Genomic DNA, 23,243 nt, shown 5'->3' with positions numbered 1-23,243 from the left:
AGTTTCTCAGCCATAAAATGGGAATAATATTTCCTTTCTACTAGCCTTGTCTGTATTATTTATTTAAGATGTAAGTATTTCAGGTCAGGAACTGTGTCTGACTATATAAATATGTACTGTGCCTAGTACAATGGGGTTGCAAACTCAGTCAATTCCTCTAGGCATTACCAGAATATAAAGAACAATCCTACCTACTTGTTGACATGGAAGAGAAGTAAAATATTGGAGCTCACACACCATTATGCTGTGTGCCGTATAAGTCTCACATGAATCAGCTGCAGAAATGTGCTTTTAACGCTACTGAGTGCTAGACAGAGAATACAGGAGGGACTGAGATAAAGTAACACCTCTCACCCCTGCTCAGCCCTTGCCAACTGCAGGTCCCTCCTTAAAATGCAGTTCTCCCTACAGGCTTATGAACTTCAGTGAGAAATATTAAACTGTTTTTTAAAGACAAAAAACAAAAACACAGAAAACTCATGGCAGTAACAAGACAAACTAAACCTCCCTGTCAGGTCAGTTGTGTGACTTTTCATTGCAACCCGTTCCCCAGTCTCTATCTGTATATCAGCTATTTAGCATCTGTGTGGAAGACTCCCTCTGCCAGGCACCTCTCTTAGCTGGTTCTCGGTCTTCAGGAATCACCAAGGGCCTACTTCTGTGCTGAGCCTCTCAGGAGGTGCTTGCCTGCTCCTGTTCCCAGTCTACTCCTACATTAGGGGGTGAAGCATTCAGCATAGGGTCTCATATCGGCACTACACTATTCCTGCTCTGGAGCTATTTCCATCCTACCCCCCCCCGCCATACAGATAAGCTATTGTGGCCCCGTCACATTACCAGAGCTGCATAAAAGGGCTAGAATCTGTCCCTGAGTCTTTATTCTAGGCTTTGTGCCTTTATTCAGAAGTGATTTATTTTGCATAACATCCCTCCTAAAGTCCATGTATTCAGCACCTTGTGGGACCAGGCTCTAACCTTTTTATACTCTGAAATTAAAGCCTGTTTAGAGTGAAGCTGTAACTGAGCCCAGCTGTCCTACCTCCTCCCTCTCCTTGGACCAGTATTAACCCTTTCTCTACTCTCATGTTGCATAGGGTCTATATAACCCACTACTGCTTGGGCATGCAAAGACTTATTACTGTGGATAGTCCCATTGAAGTCACAGTGGTAAGAGGATTGGGTCCTTAAATGATAAACTCTGAGGCAGGGACTTGTCTCTTAATTATGTAAAGTACTAATAGACTACTGGTATTACAATGAAATATAACAGTAATTCCTATTAACAGAGAACTTTCAAAGCTGTAGTAAAGGTAAGGCTTGGGTTTTAGTTGTTTGGTCATTGTTAATTTGAATTTTCCTTATAACAGCTTTGAAAGCCCCTGCTTTGTCATGCATATGAAATATAGAAGCGTTCTGCTATTTCTCAGCCTTGCTCTGCATCATTTGACTGTCAAGATGGTAGTTTCATGAATGGCTGTTAACTTTTTTTTATTATATTTAACACATGTAGGGAAAAAAATTAAGTGTTCACTTGTCATTGTAATCTGATGTAGTGGCTGGCCTCTCTTTTATATAAACATGAACAATTTGATAAATAGCCATTTAGCTGCACATTATTTCTACATATAGATCCTTCTGCTCATTAATAATGCTGAAAGGAGGTAAACAATGTCCTCAGAGTTTTTAGCTTTACATATTGCTCTAAGTCACTACCTTAGGCCTAATAAAAGGTATGACGTGCCAGGAGTCTTACAGGACAACACTCTCAGATGCCTGGGAAGAATAAAGAGTTAAATTTTTCTATACAAGAAGATCAACTATACACTTTCAATCTGAGTGACTTTAATTTTAGACTAAAGAAAACAAACTAAGAAAGAATCAAAGTAAAATCTCCAGAACACTGTGCGTGTCTCTCTCTCTCTCTCTCATCTATAATACAGTATGTACCATCTCTGCCTCACAAAATAACTGCTGTCTTGCAGATTTCCTAGAGATGAAGAGGGGGGAACATGGAAAAAAAGTCATAACATTTACATAGAACACATCAACCAAAAATCTTACCCAGATTAAGACACTACTCAGAGTAGTTGATGATAGGCTGGAGCAAGTGAATACTCACACAAATGATATTGGGTTTAAAGCAGAAACCTTGGAACAAAGATACAATGTAACAAGTGCAGTATAAGAGGGGTAGCCATGTTAGTCTATCTCCACAATAACAACAAGGGGTCCGGTGGCACCTTAAAGACTAACAGATTTATTTGGGCATAGATTTTGTGGGTAAAAAACCCCACTTCTTCAGATGCACGGAGTGAAAATGGTGCAGTAAAAAATAAAGTGAAGTATAAATATAAAAGAAAATAAAGTGCACTATAAAAACTTAGAGAAAGAGCTGACATGGCTAAGGGACTGGGAGAGGCAGAAAGCAGAATGGAACATACTTGTAACTGGGGCCTGGTCTACACTAGAAAATTAGGTCAATTTAACTATGTTGGTTGGGGTGTGAAAAGTCCATACCCCTGAGCAGCATTGTTAAACCCATTTTAAGTCCCCGTGCAGACAGCGCTAGGTCCACAGAAGAATTCTTCTGTCAATCTAGCTACCACCCCTTGGGGAGGTGGATTACCTATGCCGATGGGAGAATACCTCCCATTGTAGGTCGTGTCCCTGCTGAAGTGCTACAATGGTGCAGCTTGCTGCTGCAGCATATTAAGCGTAGACCACACCTTACTTGGATACCTCATAAAGGTTGATAAAACAACTGTAATGTCAAAATGTGAGAGAATTAGAATCATATTTACAATATGAAAATGGTAATACTGTCTGATATTTGGTTTGTTCAAAGCAAAATTCAGGGAGGTTCAAATCATTGCAGCTCAAAACCCAGACAATTGTCAACGTTTTGCACAAATCTAACCCTTACCTCATAACAGTCTTCAAAACATGGATTCCTCAGCTGCTTAAACTAGACATAGGGAAGGATGCTGAGAGATGAAAGACCAAACCGAATGTGTCTGTGAAAATCATTGATAAAAAGTCCTGCCACACAGTGCTGAGACTCTAATATTTAAAATTAGCTGCCTTAGGTAACATAGCATGTTATAGTCTTCCTTAATTTGAGCCTGACTCCCCAGGTGAAAAGAAGAGCTTTTGACCTTTAAAAAAACCTCCTTCTTAAAGAAGAATAGGGGTACATGTGGCACCTTAGAGACTAACAAATTTATTTGAGCATAAACTTTCGTGAGCTACAGCTCACTTCATCGGGCTCCACCCAAACCATCAATATCTATTCACTGCGAGAAGAGCCCCCCACATTGGGAACTAAGCACACAAGGGTACTGAAGGGGATAGGTAGCTTAATTCTGGTAACCAGAGACTTCTCAGCAATTAATTGGGGAAGTGGACACACCTTTCTCTCACTCAGTGTATTGTTCTTATTCAGTTATGTAGAGTTGGTATTAAACAATTGTATTATTATTATTTGAACATTAAAAAACACAGCCCTAAGAGTCTGTCATAAGCTGGAGCCTGATACAATCCATTTTATCCCCTGTGGTTCTAAAACCCACTTTCCAAGATGGAGGCCGACACCCTCCTCCTCACATAACTATAACTGTGAGCTGACTCTCTGAGATTAATAAGCAGCAAGTTGAGAGACAGGGAAAGTGAACTCTATCTTTTCTTCTGTGAGGGATTTAGCCAGGCAAAAATGTAGATCTGCATAGTTAGCCTATGATAGTGGAAAGAGAGAAGACAGAGGAAGGACAAATTACCGTTGCTAGTTTGTTTAAGCAAGTTGAGTACAGGAAGTAAAGGAAAGGGGAATACCTACCATCATGAGAGAGAGAAAAAACAGGCCAACAAAGAAAAGGCGTAATTAGACAAGACCCAGATGGATGGTGATGGTGGTGCCTGGAAAGTTGGAGTCAAAGCAGATAGCTGCCTACTCGGAGGGCACGAATGGCAAAACAAAACAAACAAACAAACAAACCAAAAAAACAAAAAACCCAAAACCCTGCCGAATCAGCAGAACAAATAAAACTTTTTTTTAAATGTGACACAACAGTATGGGTGCCTCCTGGAAGTTGGTGCCCATAGCCCAGGGTGACTGTCCTGCTCCCCCAGCCCTAGAACTGATCCTGTGTAAGGGGCCCTTGGAGTGCACATATAGTGAAAATTAACTACACCTAGTTAATGCCTTAGCAGCACATCCAATTAGTGTCAAAGGAGACCCTGGGCTGCAAGAAGGCCAGGATTGTTGGAGACTGACTTGTTGAACTAGTTAGCAGCTTCAGCTTGTAGTGTCAGAAGATAAGCATTAAAGTTTCCAGTACTCGAGGCAAAGGGAGCAGGAACTCAAGTGGGGAGCTTGTCTCTCAGCTTGCCCTTGCCATCATAATAGCTCTTTTTTCTTTGTGGCTACTTGATGCAACTCTACCTAGTGCTTTCGTAACAGTGTTGTGTTCCTGGCTTCTTGATACAATGTCTCCTAGTGGTCACTATCTAAAAATCTTTTTTTAAAGCATACGGAAATCTGTTGTTTTCCACTGGGGTCCCATAAAATCTGTTCACTGCATCTGCTTCTGACAGCTGGTCATTCTTGGGTGGTTTCTTGCCTCTCCAAAAGGTAGAGAAAGGAATTTGTTGGGTAAAGTAGAGATGGGTGTGTCCACGAAGAGTGCCCAGGGACAACTGATGGTGCCCTCTCCAGGGGACCCCACTTAGGAAGCCTCTGGTACAATAACAATGACCAGAAAATTAGCTGGAGACCAGGAAGTCACTGAAAGGCTGCTGAACATATGGGCTTTGGATCAGGCCCAAAGTGACCGCAAAGATGATAAAAAGGCTTGTAACACAGAAGATGATAAAGACTCCATCTAAAATTGCTAGCCCAGTTCATAGCTGTATAGCTCTTGCCTTGTGCTTATGGTAAGAGCTAAACATTTTTTAAAAAGACAAATTAACAGCTGTCCATAGCAGTACATCAACTGTGGTGACTGGGATTCTAAAGTCCAGCATTTATTTTTTAAAAAAACTAAATCAGAAGTGCTTGACATCTTGTGATTCACTATTGTTAGAAGTGTGAGACATGGGGAAGTGACAACAGCAGTTTCAGTTAAGTTACCACTGATAATTATGTTTTATAGCAGCCTGTTATACTTGATCAACGAGAATTTTGCCTGAGAGGACCTCAGGACTTGTCTCCTACTAACCTGGGAGGACACAGAAAGAGAGGAAATGGGAAGTAGAAGGAATAAAAGACTGTGGGCTTGTCTATAGGGGGTCACACCACTTTAACTAAAATTGTAATTTAAAATCAATGTAGTTAAACCGCAAAAAACTGAGTGGACACTCAGATCACCAGTAACCTGGCTGATACTGAATTAGCTTGAGTCAATTAGGAATGGGTTTAAACTAAGCACAGAATACATCACTCAAACTGAAATAAGAGTGACCAGGTGGATGAGGTAATCTCTTTTATTGGACCAACTTCTGCTGGTGAAAGAGAGAAGCTTTCAAGATCCACAGAGCTCTTTTTTCGGTCTGAAAAAGGTATTCAGAGTGTCAGCTAAATACAAGATGGAACAGATTGTTAAGCATAAGGAGTTAACATGTTGTGAGAGACCATTTAAAGTGAAGTGGACAGTTAACATCCCTGCAGTCATAGGATAAAGGAGGGTTATTGGGTTATAGATTGAACCATGAATCCGGTGTATTTAGTGAGGCCATGATTTCTAGTGTCTAGCTAAGTTATGAATTTAAGCTCTCAGACTTGTCTTTTGAAGGTGTTGTGCAGGTTTCTTTTGAGGACAGGACTGAGAGGTCAAATATGGAGTGATTGCTTTGTGAAAAGTGTTTGTACATAGGTGATAAGGTGTTTGTGTCTTTTATCATTTTTCGGAGAGAGTTAATTTGGGAGCATAATGATGAAGTCACACACTTGATCATTATTAAGGTTAAGATTCTGTCACGAGTTTTTTTAGTAAAAGTGAGGGACAGGTCGTGAGCAATAAACAAAATTTCACAGAAGCCTGTGACTTATCCCTGACTTTTACTAAAAATACCCTTGGGGGCGGGGTGAGGATAAACAGAGCACTGCTGGGGCTTGCAGCTGTTCCAGCTGTGCCACTGCTCCTGGGGCAGGGGCTGACTGCTGCTGCTCCTGCCCCAGGGGGGCTGACTCAACCCTGGCCACTGCACTGGCAGGCCAGGGACCACTGCTCCAGCACACCCAGGGCTGGCCCCTGGTCAGCTCTCTGACAGCCCCAGGGCTAACCACCAGCCAGCTGTTCCGGGGCCACTGCTCTGGGGCTGGCCACTACTCTGGTGGCCCCGGGGCTGAATGCAGCCAGCTGTTTTGCTGGCCAGCTATTGTGGCAGCCCCAGGGCTGGTCACCATCCAGCTGTTTTGGCAGGCCCTGCCCCAGAAGAAATCAGGAAGATCCCAGAAAGTCACAGAATCCATGACCTGCGTGACAGAATCGTATCCTTAATCATTACATTGATTGCTTCAGGGGGAAAAATTGACTGTGAAATCCTTAACAAACATCACATCCACCCCTATCTTTCCACCACCAAGAGGACAGCTATTCAGTCCCTGAAATCCAACCACCAGACAGTGATCAAACCAAAAGACATGGGGAGGGTGCCATCATAGTCCTCAACTGTGATGACTATATCAATGAGGCCAACCATCAACTCTCCAACACCACCTACTATAAAAAACTCCAAGAAGACTCCACACCACAATTCACCTAGGAATTTAAGGGTATCATCAAGTCCTTCCCCAACAACTCCAAGAGAAACTCCACAAGCTCATTCCCCACAAACCCACCCCAGAGAATTTCTACATGTTTCCCAAGTTACACAAACAAGGGAACACAGGCAGATCCATCATATCTGTCCACAGCACTCTTACTAAAGGACTATCAGGACTCAAAAACCATCCTCAAACCACTCACCACGCAAATGGCCAGTTTCCTCCATGACACAATCAACATCCTCCAGAAACTCCACAACACTAACAACCTCCCTCGGAACACCATCCTTGCCACTATGGATGTCATCTCCCTATACACCAACATCCCTCACCATGAGGGCATAACTGCCTGCCTCAAATATCTTCAAGACAATTGCCAATATTCCGGTATTCCACCCCAAACACATTGCCAAACTCATCCATTTCATCTTCACCCATAACAATTTTGCATTCAGTAACAAAGGCTTTGTCCAAATCATGGGAATAGCCATGGGTCCTAGGATGGCTCCCCAATATGCCAACCTCTTCATGGGCCACACTGAGGAAGAATTTCTGGACAAATGTACCAAAAAAACAATGATATACCTGAGTTACATCAATGATATTTTCATCCCAGATAGAAGACCTTAATTCCCTCACAGGTTTCCACCACAACTTCTACAACCACCACCCAATTCTCAAAACCTCTCTAGAACATTCCCACAGCAGCATCAACTTCCTGGACATGACAATTAGATTCAGCCCTGGAACCCTACAGACAACTATATATAATAAACCCACGGATCACCGCACTTACCTTCACAGATCCAAGAAACCACCCAAAACACACACAAAAAATCTATTTTCTACAGCTAGACACTCAGATACCACATAATATGCTTTGATGTGACAGTTTGGGATACACACCTTAAAACCACCTTTACAAAACAAGGACACGCCACCAGAGAAGTAGATAGCACCACGGAATGGGCCACCCAAATACCCCAAGAGTACCTGCTTTAATACCGGCAGGGGGGGAATCCAACAACCGCATGGCCCTAGTTGTCACCTATCACTCCATGCTGGAGCCCATATAGGGTATAAGTCAACAGTAACAATCCTCAATGGGGACCGCAAACTGAATAAATCTTTCCAAACCCCGCCTCTTCTGGACTTCAAATAATCCCCCAAGCTCAACATCAGAAGCAAGCTCCCCACATACCAGGACACACCAACTCAAAGCAGCACCAGACCCTCCCATAACAACAGATGCAAAACCTACAACATATCTCCACTGCTCAGTACCCATCCTCCTCACCACACCTTTCAAGATCCAAGGGTCCTACACATGCCTATCACAACGTGTTGTTCTTTATCCAGTGCACTAAGTGCTCCAATAACAACTATGTGGGTGAAACCAGTCACTATGCTCTCGAATGCAGAAAAATGCTAAAAAACAAAACCACCATACCATCCATGGGTGAACACTTTGACAAAATGATCACTCCATACCTGACCTATAAGTCCTCATCCTCAAAGGAAATTTGCACACCACTTTCAAAAGACAAGCCTGGGAGTATAAAATCATAACTTAGCTAGACACTAGAAATCATGGACTCAAAAAATACACTGGATTTAAGGTTCAATACAACAATCTTTAACCCATTAACCCTCCTTTATCCTATGACTACAGAGGAGTTAACTGCCCACTTCACCTTGAATGGCCTCTTGCGATATGTGTTAACTTATTATGCTTAACAATCTGTTCCACCTTGTAGTTAGCTGTGACACTGAGTACCTTTCTCAGCTTTGGTCTACATTACAGAGTTAAGTTGACTTAAGTTTTGTTGACAATCATAAGTTGCTTTAATAACATCAGTGGAGTGTGTCCATACAATGCTCCTTGTATCAGATGTGTGTGTCCACGGTCGTTGCTCTTGCATCAACAGAAAGAATGTTGCATCATGGGTGGCTATCCCACAGTGCAACTCCCCACCCTCTGTCACTTTCTGCTGCTGTGAACTCTGGGAACAGATCACAATGCATCATGGGGATGTGCTCACCATAACTATGATGCAGTTATTTCCATCCCATTCCATGAACTTCATAGTTCCTACTTTGTTTTGTGCTGTTTTTCAACAGCCCTTGTAAAGTGTGCACCTGCCATCTCTGCCTGACAGCATGGATCCTGAGCTGCTGACCACTGTAGTGATGAGAATTATGAACACAATGCGGCTGGTCCTGCAGTATTTTATGAGTTGCAAAACAGAGTGAATCAGTGATGCCTGCTCTGCTGTCTGCCATGGAAACAAATAATTCAGGATTGCTGCTGGCATTCACAGAACAGCTTGCCATGGTGAACTGTTGGTACTGGGCTTGCGAAACAAGCAGTGAGTGGTGGGATCACATTGTGATGCATGTATGGGATGAAGAGCAGTGGCTGCAGAACTTTCAGATGTGCAGAGTCACCTTCCTGGAACTGTGTGCGGAGCTCGCCCCAGAACTGCGATGCAAGGACACTAGAATGAGAGCTGCCCTCACTGTGGTAACCTGAGTAGCGATCGCTGTGTGGAAGCTGGCAACTCCAGACTGCTACCAGTCAGACACAAGTCAGTTTGGAGTTGGAAAGTACACCGTGGGGGTTGTGGTGGTGCAAGTTTGCAGAGGTATTAATTGCCCCCTGCTATGAAGGATTGTGACTCTCGGTAATGTCTAGGAAATAATTGATTGCTTTTAGGCAATGGGATTCCCTAACTGTGACGGGGCGATAGATGGGATGCATATCCCAATTTTGGCCCCAGACCATCTTGTGATGGAGTACATCAACCAAAAAGGCTACTTTCTCTATGGTCTTGCAGGCTCTGGTGGATCACTGACTTCAATGCAGGGTAGTCAGGGAAGGCACATGATGCACGCATCTTTCAGAGCACTGGATTGCACAGAAAGCTGCAGGCTGGGACTTTCTTTCCAGATCAGACGATTCCATTGGGGAATGTGTAAATGCCCATAGTGAACCTGGAGAGCCCACATATCCTTTACTCCTGTGCTTCATAAAGCCTTACACTGGGAACCCAGACAGCAGCAAGGGGTGTTTTAACAATATGCTTAGCAGGTGCCAAATGACCACTGAATGTGCCTTTGGCCGACTAAAATGTTGCTGGTGCTATTTTTTTGACCAGTTAGACCTCAATGAGGAAAATATTTCTATGGTCATTGCGGCCTGCTGAATAATACATAATAATTGTGAATCTAAGGGGAAAAAGTTTCCCCAGGGGTGGGCTGCTAAGGCTGATCAGCTGGCTGCTGATTTTGAGCAGCCAGATACAAGGGCAATTAGAGGGGTGCAGCAAGAGGCTATTTTAATCAGGGAGGCTTTGAAGGAGCACTTTGACAATGGTTCCCAGTAATGTGACTCTGTGTGATGCATTTGGCCAGACAATGTTTACTTGCTGCCATGAATTACCTCTGTAGTGCTTGCTTCTTGGGCATTAATTGCAAGGAGAAAATAGTCCTGCCTCTAGCCAATAGAAAAGGAGTACTTGTGGCACCTTAGAGACTAACCAATTTATTTGAGCATGAGCTTTCGTGAGCTACAGCTCACTTCATCGGATGCATACCGTGGAAACTGCAGCAGACATTATATACACACCAATGTGTTTCAATGTTAGCACTGAGCGATGTATGTATGAATTTCACAAATAAAGACTCATTTAATTTCAAAGACTCAAGTTTAATAACAGGATCAAACACAAACTTTTGGTCAAACAGGTGACATGAGAAAGAAGAACAGTCTCGCAGTTAGGGATCTCACAGCTGGGTGTAGCTCCAGCTTCCTTGAGGAAACCTGTCGCCAGGTGTGGAGCGCATGGGTACTGTGAGGGACTGGGAACATGCGAGGAATGCGATGAGGGAGTTTGGGGAGGGCAGGGACCAGAGTTCTGTAGTGGCTGAAGGGGGAGTTGGGCACAGATTTGCTGCAATTGCAGGTTAATGAGGGACTTCAACATCTCTGTCTGGTCCTCAAGGAACTTTATTATCAGCTCCTGCCCCTGTGTCCTTTCCTGGCAATGCAGCTTCAATCTTTCATTAATTGTCTCCCTCCATGCTCTTGTTTCACTCTATGCTGTATTTGTTGACTGCAGCACTTTGTGAAACATATCCTCCTTACTCCTCTTGGGTCACTGCCTTATCTGATGGAGGCACTCCACCGGTGTGGAGGAGTGTGTTCTCAAGGGCACATCTGCAGAAGGCAAAGAAACAATGAACAGACAGTGTTGTGATTGTGCTCACAGCCGTGAATCACAAAAGTTACACACACCTCTTTCTCACTGTCCCTTGGCTAGCACACAGGTTGCTGCAAGTACCAATTATGATGAGTTTGTGGGGAGGGAGGGGGCAGGTAAGGGGAGAAAGGGACAAAGGATGGTTTGTGAATGAAGATACTATAGGTGGCTAGTGAGCCTATTCTGAATATTGGTACCCTTTTCCACAGGCTAGGGTAATCAAACTCAATATCTCACTCCTAAGGGTAACCCAGGATGTAAGGGAGCATCTCCTGCATGTGTGAAGTTTCAGATCCTTTCTATATGCCGCTCGCCTGTGTGTTACTATGGTCCCTGCAGAAATAACTACCTACAGTGGGGGAATATCAAGGCAGATCTCCCAAGGAACCTTTGGAAGAGGACTGCAGAATACCTACAGTTTCCTAGAGTTTCCTAGAGATCACTGTGGAGGATTCTAGAGACATACCCATGTACATTAACAAACTTTTCCACCGTGGCCCCATTGAGTAGATGGACAGGCTCTGTTGTTAATTTCTGTCCTTTATCCCTCCTCTACCATATAACAAAGTACATGACAGCTCAATCTCTGCTCACCGTGCAGTATCAAAGCAAAATGAGCACTTATTGGAGCTCCCCTCTCCTGCCTCTTATGCACCAGAGCTGGAGCGCTGGGACTAGCTAGACCCTTGCAGAGTGGAAAAGAGGTCCTGACTCGCCACACCACTGGATGACCTTGCCGTATGCTCCATATTGTCCTCCAGCTCCACCTCCTCATCCATCACTTCATTGGGATTGAGTCCACTGGCTGCTGCCTCCAGTCCCCCCAAAATATTCACAAGGCTTTTGGCGATGGAGGTGGGGTTGCTGCTGAGGATGACATGCAGTTCCTACTCAAAGATTGTGGATGCATTAGAAAGTATAGCTGAAGACCAATCACAAAAGGGAGAAACTATACAAGAGGCAGAAAACATTGCAAACAAGATGCAAGAACTAGAGTTCGTATTCATGTTGACCATGTGGAATGAAATGTTACAACTCTTTTACCACACAAGTCAAGCTCTCCAAGAAAAAGAACTGGATTTGAAAACATCTGCAGACCTCTGTCAATCATTACCAGACCACTTACACACTTTGAGGAATGATTTTGAAAGATTTGAAGACATATCAAAAGATATCTTGCCTGATACTAACTGCAAAAAAATAAATGGACACAAATCTGACATCAGGAATCATAACATTCAAAAACCGGTAGGAGAACACTTCAACCTCTCTGGCCACTCAGTAAAAGATTTAAAGGTGGCAATTTTGCAACAGAAAAGCTTCAAAAACAGACTCCAGCGAGAAACTGCTGAGCTTGAATTAATACATAAAACCATATTAAAAGGACAATATGATATTACAAAATCAAACACTCAAACATTAATAACCATTAATAATGCAACCCTCATTTGTCTCCTTGTGTGTATGCGTTCGGATAAGTAATCACATGATCACATACTATTTCTTCCACATGACCATGCCTCATTCAGTGAATGAGAGGTCAGAATTAAAGTTGCACAGACAACATTAATTCTGGCATTTCCTAACTTTTTGAGTCCTTGGCTTTTGTGACTTTACTAATGTTTTTTCAACAAAGATTTTTGCTATGTTATTAAAGGCAGAGCTGGCAATGCTGCCTATTGTTTAGGCTGCCCAACACTTCCCATTATACTACTATTTTCAGGTGCTCATAACTTTGACAAACTTTAATGTATGGGCTGAAATTTCCCATGCTAGGTGTCTGATTCAGTCTTAATTTTTCTGTAAAGTTAGTTATTTTTGAGAATGACATTAAGGGAAAATATATTGTTTTGTCTATATTAAAAGATTCTTATAACTTTTGTTAAGTTCTAGCACCTCCATGTTATGCAGTGGGAATTTGATATTTGATACGGAGATCACCTTAGCATCAGAGATGTGTTTTTTGCTATTCCCATGAAAAACTACCCACAACTGGCCAATTTTTAAGCCTTTCAAAATATCTCAGTTTGCACGTGCTCAATAGACACTTGAGTTTAGTAGTTAAATTCTCTGATGTTTCTGTCTCCACTGAGTATGCTCCAGCCCAGGAACGCAGGCACTGAACAGGACATTCCCTGCAATTGCTTCTTTTGGTTGCTGTGGGGCATGATAGCACTGGAACTAAGACTGTTTCTCCTGCGCTCTTGATGCTTTCCCTGACGGCATACAGGCAGCCTGATGGAGAAAGCCACCTAATTCAAATGTATAAAAAAAGAGATAGATAGGCGTGGATGTGACGTGCTGTTCCTCGGGGGAACACCCAACGCTCCCATGTTCATCTTTATAAAATGATTGTGTGGTATCCAATGCATGTCATGTTGGGTGTCTTCAGAAGGCTCATAATGCACGGAGCATGGTTGTTATAGTGATGTTATAGTAAGGTTATAGGTTATTGTCATAAATATAAAGGGAAGGGTAACCACCTTTCTGTATACAGAACTATAAAATCCCTCCTGGCCAGAGACAAAACTCTTTCACCTGTAAAGGGTTAAGAAGCTAAAGATAACCTCACTGGCACCTGACCAAAATGACCAATGAGGAGACAAGATACTTTCAAAGTTGGAGGGGGGGGGGCAAAGGGTCTGTCTGTCTGTGTGATGCTTTTGCCGGGACCAGGTCAGGAATGCTCTTCAGAATTTCTGGTAAGTTAGTAAGTAATCTAGCTAGAAATGCATTAGATTTCCTTTTGTTAAATGGCTGGTAAAATAGGTTGTGCTGAATGGAATGTATATTCCTGTTTTTGTGTCTTTTTGTAACTTAAGGTTTTGCCTAGAGGGATTCTCTATGTTTTGAATCTGATTATCCTGTAAGGTATTTACCATCCTGATTTTACAGAGGTGATTCTTTTACTTTTTCTTTAATTCAAATTCTTCTTTTAAGAACCTGATTGCTTTTTCATTGTTCTTAAGATCCAAGGGTTTGGGTCTGTGTTCACCTATGCAAATTGGTGAGGATTTTTATCAAGCCTTCCCCAGGAAAGGGGGTGTAGGGCTTGGGGGATATTTTGGGGGGAAGACGTCTCCAAGTGGGCTCTTTCCCTGTTCTTTGTTTAACGTGCTTGGTGTTGGCAACATAGGGTTCAAGGACAAAGCAAAGTTTGTACCTTGAGGAAGTTTTTAACCTAAGCTGGTAAGAATAAGCTTAGGGGGTCTTTCATGCAGGTCCCCACATCTGTACCCTAGAGTTCAGAGTGGGGAAGGAATTCTGACAGTTATAATTTTGTGTATATAGTTATGAGCCTGAAAATGTATCTTCATAGCTTAAAGCCATGCAAAAACTCTCCAAGAACAGAGAGGTAGTTCACACCTTGTCAGGGCATGGATGGGACAAACTCAGCCCAGCCTCACAGGAACAATGGACACTGGCTTAGGCAGCAACAAAAGAATCTGTTAGACCCTCGAGGGAGTCACCCCTTTCCTTTGGGCAGTTTAGGACTGCAATGAGGTAATGCTCACCTGACTCTGAAGGGGGGGGGCAAAGCCAGGAGGAAAGAAAGGACATGATAAAAGAGAGAGACATTTTGCCATGCTCTCTCTTTTCCACCTACATCGACAGACACCACCACCACCAAGCAACTGAAATGCTGATCAAAGGGGAGAGCCTGACTGAAAAGTAACGAGCCAGCCTGTGGTGAGAAGCATCTTAGTTTTTAAGGACATTGAAAGTGTTAAGATCAGCTTAGAATACGTTTTGCTTTTATTTCATTTGACCAAATTGGACTTGTTATGCTTTAACTTATAATCACTTAAAATTTTTCTTTATAGTTAATAAATCTATTTGTTTATTCTGTCTGAAGCAGTGCGTTTGATTTGAAGTGTGTCAGAGATTCCCTTTGGGATAACAAGCCTGGTACATCTCAATTTCTTTGTTAAATTGACAAACTTATATAAGCTTGCAGTATCCATCGGGCATTACTGGACATGCAAGATGGAGGTTCCTAGGATTGTGTCTGGGACTGGAGATATTGGCTAGGGTCATTCGCTTGCAAGTAGCTGGGAGCAGTTTACATGCCAGAGGCTATGCGTGAACAGCCCAGGAGTCGGGGTTCTCACAGCAGAGCAGGTTAAATCTGACTCCCAGGGTCAAGGATTGGAGTGGCCTAGCAGATCACTGGTCCAGACAACACCAGAGGGGAACGTCACAGTGGGTAGACAAGACTGGGACCGATTGGCCAAGGAGAGTGGGAATGTGAGTCAAGGGAAAGAGGGTAATTGGTAAGGGGTTGAGACTGTGATTAAACAAGCATCTGGGAGTGGGAACAGGCGACTGGAACCCAAAGGTGCTCGGAGAGGCAAATCAAATGAGGAGCTTGGATAGGAGAAGGAGGGATGAGGAGCCAAGGGATGGAGAGACACTGGGATGAAGAGCCAGGGTGGGGTGAGAGACAGGACTGGGACAGGACAGAAGGGGTCAGGCTTGGGGAATGGAGGTAGAGAACAAAGGTAGAAGTGCCCGTGACCACTCAGTCATATTCCTGAAGAACTGGAAAAGAATCTGAGTCCCACTATCCTGCTGCTGTCAGAAAATATATATGAAACCTACTGACAAACTGTGCATCTCAATCCCCTCTAGTGCCAGTCCACATTGAGGCTGACAACCTATTACTGTTATTAGTTACTCCTTTATCTAATGTGCAGAGGTCTGTGCTGCAGATCTAAAGTCTTGCTAATGGCCCATGTGGGTGTCAGTCTGAGACGTCTGATGGAAAAAAAATTTCCGGTTTCCTTTTTTAGAAACCCAGGACACTACACACAAAGTTATGTTAATTTAAGGTTGCCAAATCAAGCATTCAAAGTTAGGAATTGCCAGAATTAAAGTTGCCTGTGCCTCATTTCCCCATCGGTATAATGGGGATAATGCCCCTTCAACTTACAGAAGAGTTACGAAAAAAATAATATTTGTGAAGCACACACAGTGATGAACACCACAGTAAAGCTCATGAGGAAATTAGTAATTCTGTATTCAGATTTTGAATAGTGTGCAGTATATAAGACAAGGGCCATAAATTGAACAGAGCAAAATATTGTTTAACTACCCATTCAGTGAGCACCGTCCTGTGCTCTAAAAGGTCCTATGGAAAAAAAACAGTATGTGATCACACAATTGAAAACCTCATCATAATGCATATGCACAAGGAGGTAGAACTAAGGTTGCCCACACAACCTCAATTCTGGCATCTGAATTTCTGAGAGCTTGACTTTGCAGTCTTAATAATGCTCTTTTAATGTAGTTTTGTGTGTGTGATGGTAATAGGTAAAACACCATACAGAGAAGTGCCTGCAGGAGAAATCCTAGTAAAACTCCACCAGTCTGGACTGAGTTTTCCCATAAACCATTCTGTTCTGGCTGGAACAGAGTCATTCCACCCTGCCAGACTTCAGTAGGCACTACAGCCCCTGGAAGCATCTGGGAATAGTTAATACAGCCTCAGGCACAACTGATTTGCCACCAACTTACTCGCTGGTGTCAGGGCAATAGGCATCCTGTAGCTTGATCTCTGTTCCACCTCTCTGAGCAGAGGATCCCTGAACCTGCATTGTACCTTTCTCTGGTGAAAGCAATCAGGCCTCTGGTTAATCTGCCACACATGAATGACACACAAGGAGGAGAGCGTGTGTGTGGTGTGGGATAATTTGGCTCCAGCCCAACCTCTACAAGGTACTAAACAGTGCGGTAGTGTTGCCAACTCCACATAGCACGAAGTCACCAGACAAACCCTGAAAAGTCACTAGATGAGGCTGTTTAAGCACTCAAAAGGAGTCAAAAATGTCATAGAACAAAATTTCCAGAGAATTTTTTATATATTATATATATATATATATATACACACACACACACCCAGGCAAGTATAGTCACAAAATCATTCACAAGCAGCTCAAGAGTGTTAATAAAATGTCCATGCTCTTCTTACTACATTCTGTTGCACATCAGAAGCAACAACAACAGTACACTGTCATCATCAGAAGGGCACCCTCTGCTCATTGGGAAGGGTGTTCTGTACACTGCAGCCCAGGTTGGCTGGGGTTGGTTCATTTCAGCTAAGGCTCCCTTTCTTGCCAGCCTGGATTGCCTACAGGTTAGTGAAAGGGAGAGCCCAGAACCAGGGGGAAGAGGGCATTCACCTGACCTGAGCTTTGTGCTGCAGGGAGCCAAGAAAGTAGATTTAAAAACAAAAATCTGCTACCCAGATCCCTTCCCCCTGCATCCAGGGTTTGATTTCTGAAAACAGCTGGACAGATAACCCAAGGCCAAGCCAGGGGAAGGAGTAAAGGGGAACTGAAATCAAGCTAGCTCCATCTTTGATCCTGTAGTAAGGGTTTCATTCCTGGAAGCAGTGCCCCACCCCCGCACTGGGGCACATGGCCCTGTCTCATCCTCCCAGGGGTGCGGTTCTCCTCACTGGCGAACCTGCCTCCCCCACCCAGCCTGCTTCATTAGCCAGCTTTCCCTGCATCACAGGGTATGCTACCGACTATGGAGCAGCGAGAAAGAACACATTTGGTTAAAAACAAGCCCTGGCTAATGTGCTGCTCTTTCCAAAGCGCCCCTGACTTTAGCAAAGTATTTAATTAGCCTCCACAAACATCTTTTCCTCGCCTGCAGATTATAGTGATCTCAGCCCAAGAAGCCCTGGAATGTGATTCCTTCCGAGGACATGCTCAGCTGAGGGGTAATGAGAGGGACCTGGTGTGCAACAGAATGCAACGGATTTTATTAACACTATTGAGCCGCTAGTGACTATACATACTGGTGACTTCTTTCTCTGACCATCACTGTAAGTGGCAGTGAAAGTCATTAGGTTTGTAACGGGTCACTTTGCCACTTATTTTCTGGCGAGGAAAACCAAAGTCACTACAATCTAGGGACAAAGCCGCTACGTTCCTTTAGGCCGCTGCCAGCTGCTCCAGCGGGAGACCTTCCCCCGCTGGCTCCCTGAGCACCCCTCAGCGCGACGCCCGGCTGGAGGCGGGAAGCGGGAGACCGGGGGAGGCGGGGGGAGCGGCTGCCGTGCGCAGCGGGCTCTCTTCCCTGCCAGGCTTCCCCACGCCACTGCCAGGGCATTTCCCGGGCTGGGAAACACCCCGCCGCCCCCGCCCTGAATTCAAGGAAACCCAGGCAGCCGTGGGACGGCCCGGGAAGCCACGGGCGAGAGCGGCGGGTCCCGCGGCCGGCAGCGCTCTCCGCGCCTGGCTCTGGGAGCGGCGCGGCCGAGCGGAGGGGAACGAAACCGCGGGGCGAGCCCGGGTGGGAGGCGAATGACGTCGGGGCGGTCTGGCGCGGCTGCGGGGGGGGAGCCTCGGTGCTTCCCACGCGCCTTTCCTGCGAGAGGGAAACTGCGGCAGCCGCCCCCACCCAGGCGGCCCAGGAGCCGTCATATGCGCCTGACACGTCGCGGCTCTCGCTCCCCCTGGCCCCCGGGAGCCGCGCTGCTCGCCACCAGGCGCTGGGCTTCTTCCGTTCAGCCCCTCCCCCGTGTCGCTTTCCCCCAAACAGACGGCAGGGCTGGACTCCAGAGCCCGCAAGCTCGTCCCTGCCGGCGGAGCCGCGCGGCGCTTGGCGCAGCGTGGAGCTAGAGTGAAAGCACCCCCCCCCCCCCGGCCGCTGCGCAAGGTGCAGGACAGCCCCCGGGGCCAGGGGTGGGGTATGAGGCAGGAGAAGTGAATGCCAGTAGGGTTGTCTTATGCTCTCGCTGCAACTCTTCTATGCATGAGCATCCAGAAAGTGGAGCACCCCACCCCTGTTACAGAGCCCCCCCGCCCTTACAGGTCGCTGTTGCCTCTGAAGCAAGTGGAAGAGGGAAATTGACTACAACGTAATTGACGTAGGTGCGGGGGTTCTCCTAGTTTATGACCTAAACAGCTCAAAGCATTGCATTAAGAATGTGTGTTCAAGGCTATATTATAATAAAAAATGAGGCACTCAGAGATCCCTTACTTACTCCTTTTAAGTTTTCACTTATTGGGGGCAGGTAATGTTCGTTTTTACTTGGCCACTTTTATCTGTGTCCCTAGGGTAGCAGAAACATTTCAATAGCACGAAGATGGAGATGATTTTCATTAGCTGGTCTCTTCATTTTGCATTACCCAAAAACTACAATAGAGACTTGCAAAACATGTAGACTAGCTCCTTGGTAGATAAATCGTTCTTATTTAAAAAAACATAGTTCAGGAGTGAGTATCTTAATGGCGGTAAGAAGCCCTTTTTAAAAAATGGTCAGAGACAAGGCCCAGTTTAAGTTTAAAGCTCTACATAGGTTTTTCAAGTGGAAGTTTTTCTTTTGACAGGCTAACTAAATTCCTTTTGCTGCCTCACTCAAACAAAAACAAACCCACAAGAAAATCACTACACTAGAAGTGGCCAGCTAGAGAAACTGAGGGAAAGCACAGTGTTGCAAGATTTTTTGCTATAAGCATACTGACATGAACTTCCAATCCTGCAGTCTTTTTACAAGGGCAATTGCCCTAGCCTTCAGTTAGTTCAACATACACAGCATTAGGTCCATATCAGAACAGAGAGCATGCGCAAAATTTATTGCAATAAACTCTATTTAAAGAACTGTTTGATCTTACCATTCCTTCTGAAGGGTAAGATCTGAGACCATAGTTCAGAGTAACTGATGAAACCACCAGATTACTGGACAACAGTAGGGTAATAACACTCTTTTACAACTTCCACGGAAACTCCACAACAGTAAAAACACACACTTGGTCCAGCATATGGAGGTGGTATTTAATTCAGGGTATAATTAAGAGACAGAGAGAAAATACAGGATCCTGTTTAGGGAGGAGCAAGTTCCAATGAATATTAAAATTAGAAGGTTATCTCCATATAAGGCAGTCTGTTTAAAACATTTAAAAGCAGGAGGAAAAAAAAACAAACGAACAAATATGTTTAAAAGGTGAACTGGAAATCAGTACTGAAAAATGAGTAAGTAGATGCCTGGACAGTAGGCGGTGTTTTTGAGGCCAACATTTTTTTTTCTCCACTACTCATTCCATTACTGTAGTTGCCTTGTTACTTCACACTGAAGAGGTATTTTTCTGAGATAGATGGACAACATTTATAATTTGCAGTCCTTTTACTATGTGACATCACACAGTGGGATCACAGAATCATAGAAATGTAGGGCTAGAAGAGACTTCAAGAATTCATCAAGTCCAATTCCCTGCACTGAGGCAAGATCTAGTAAACCTAGACCATTCCTAACAGGTGTTTGTCCAACCTGTTCTTAAAAACCTCCAGTGATGGAGAATGCACAGCCTCCCTTGGAAGTCTATTCAGAACTTAACTACCCTTTCAGTTAGAATTTTTTTTTTCCAAATATCTAACTTTGCTCCAGATTAAGCCCATTACGTCTTCTACCTTCAGTAGACATAAGAATGGCCATACAGGGTCAGACCAAAGATCCATCTAGCCCCGTATCCTGTCTTCCAACAGTGGTCAAACCAGGTGCCCCAGAGGGAATGAGTAGTACAGGTAATCATCAAGTGATCCATCCCATCATCCATTCCCAGCTTCTGGCAAACAGGGGCTAGGGCCACCATCCCTGCCCATCCTGGCTAATAGAATTAATGGATCTATCCTCCATTAATGTATATAGTTCTTTTTTGAACCCTGTTATAGTCTTGGCTTTCCCCAACATCCTCTGGCAAAGAGTTCCACAGGTTGACTGTGCATTATGTGAAGAAATACTTCCTTGTGTTTGTTTTAAACCTGCCTATTAATTTCATTTAGTGATCCCTGGTTCTTGTGTTAGGAGAAGGAGTAAACAACACTTCCTTATTTACTTTTGCCACACTAGTCATGATTTTATAGACCTCTATCATATTCCCAAGTAGTCATCTCTTTTTCAAACTGAGAAGTCCCAATCTTATTAATCTCTCCTCATACAGAAGCCGTTCCATACCTCAAATAATTTTTGTTGCTCTTTTCTGAACCTTTTCCAATTCCAATTATCTATCCATCCCTTTCTTAATTACTCCCAACATTCTGTTTGGCTTTTTTTTAGCCAGTCAAAAAAGCTGTTAGCTGCACATTGAGTGGATGTTTTCAGAGAACTATCCATAATGGCTCCAAGATCTCTTTCTTGAGTAACAGCTAATTTAGACCCCATCATTTCATAGGTATAGTTAGGATTATGTTTTTCAATGTGCATTACTTTGCATCTATCAACATTGAATTTGATCTGCCATTTTGTTGCCCAGTCACCCAGTTTTGTGAGATCACGTTGTAGCTCTTCGCAATCTGCTTTGGACTTCACTATCTTGAGTTGTTTTGTATCATATGAAAATTTTGCCACCTCACTGTTTACCCCTTTTTCTAGATCATTTATGAATTGAATAGAACTGGCCCAGTACAGACCCCTGGGGAACACCACTATTTACCTCTCTCCAGTCTGAAGACTGACCATTTATTCCTATGCTTTGTTTCCTGTCTTTTCACCAGTTACTGATCCATGAGAAGACTTTATTTTGCTTAAGAGCCTTTGGTGAGGAACCTTGTCAAAGGCTTTTTGAAAATCTAAGTACACTATATCCACTGGACCCCGCCACCCTTTATCCACATGCTTGTTGACCCCCTCAAAGTATTTTAGTAAATTGGTGAAGTATGATTTCCCTTTACAAAATCCATGTTTACTCTTCCCCCAACCAATTATGTTCATCTATGTGTCTGACAATTCTGTTCTTTACTATAGTTTCAACCAGTTTGCCTGGTACTGAAGTCAGGCTTACTGGCCCTTTTTAAAAATTGGCGTCACATTAGCTATCCTCCAGTCATTTGGTACAGAAGCCGATTTAAATGATAGGTTACTAACCAGTTAGTATTTCTGCAATTTCACATTTGAGTTCCTTCAGAACTCTTGGGTGAATCCTATCTCTGGTACTGGTGACTTATTACTGTTTAATTTATTGATTTGTTCCAAAACCTCCTTTAATGACACCTCAGTCCGGGACAGTTCCTCAGATTTGTCACCTAAAAAGAATTAATCAGGTTTGGGAATCTCCCTCACATCCTCAGCCATGAAGACCGATGCAAACAATTCATTTAGTTTCTCTGCAAGGGCCTTATTGTCCTCGAGTGCTCCTTTAGCATCTCAATTGTCCAAGTGCCCCACTGGTTGTTTAGTAGGCTTCCTGCTTTTGATGTACTTTAAAAAAAAATTGCTACTACTTTTTGAACTGTTCTTCAAATTATTTTTGGCCTTCCTAATTATATTTTTACACTTTACTTGCTTGAGTGTATGCTACTTTCTATTTTCCTCACTAGAATATAAAACTTCCACTTTTTAAAAGGATGCCTTTTTGCCTCTCACTGCTTCTTTTACTTTGTTGTGTAATCAGGATGGCACTTTTTGGGTTCTCTTATTATGTTTTTTAATTTGGGGTATACATTTAAGTTGAGCCTCTTATGTCGTCTTTAAAAAGTAAAATCCCTGCAAGCTGCAGGGAAACTTTTGGCACTGTACCTTTTAATTTCTGTTTAACTAACTTCCTCATTTTAGCGTAGTCCCCCTTTCTGAAATTAAATGCTACTGTGTTAGGCTCCTGTGGTTTTTTCCGCACCAGAGGGATGTTAAATTTACTTATAAGATGGTCACTATTACCAAGCGGTCCACCTATATTCACCTCTTGGACCAGATTCTGTGCTGCACTTAAGACTAAATCAAGAATTGCCTCTCCTGTTATGGGTTCCAGGAATAGCTGCTCCAAGAAGCAGTTATTTAAGGTGTCAAGAAATTTTCATCTCTGGATCCTGTCCTGAGCTGACATGTACCCAATCAATATGGGGATAGCTGAAATCCCCCTTTATTGAGTTTATTTTTATTGCCTCTCTAATCTCTGAGGATTTCACAGTCACTATCATCATCCTGGTCAGGTGGTCAATAGTTTATCCCTACTGCTATATTCTTATTATCTGAGCATGGAATCACTATCCTTAGCAATTCTATGGTACAGTTTGGTTCATTTAAGATTTTTACTTCATTTGGTTCTATGCTGTCTTTTACATATAGTCAGGTTTCAGAGTAACAGCCGTGTTAATCTGTATTCGCAAAAAGAAAAGGAGTACGTGTGGCACCTTAGAGACTAACCAATTTATTTGAGCATAAGCTTTCGTGAGCTACAGACAGTATGCATCCGATGAAGTGAGCTGTAGCTCAC

At 43.6% G+C, this 23,243-nt stretch overlaps 1 protein-coding gene across 1 annotated transcript in view; it reads right to left on the bottom strand.

Annotated features, from left to right (window-relative positions):
* Positions 1 to 10,909: 10,909 nt before the first annotated feature.
* The window catches only part of PAPOLG (poly(A) polymerase gamma), a 78,686-nt gene continuing 66,352 nt past the window's right edge, over positions 10,910 to 23,243 (bottom strand). Inside the window, exon 22 of the mRNA XM_073335310.1 lies at positions 10,910 to 10,979. The gene's annotated coding sequence lies outside the window, so the exon portion shown is untranslated. The remainder of the gene's footprint in view (positions 10,980 to 23,243) is intronic.

This window comes from Lepidochelys kempii, chromosome 3, assembly GCF_965140265.1.
Source record: "Lepidochelys kempii isolate rLepKem1 chromosome 3, rLepKem1.hap2, whole genome shotgun sequence".
Classification (NCBI taxonomy): Eukaryota; Metazoa; Chordata; order Testudines; family Cheloniidae; genus Lepidochelys; species Lepidochelys kempii.
The sequence above is the reverse complement of the archived record's forward strand: the minus strand, read 5'-3'. Positions and strand labels throughout refer to the sequence as shown.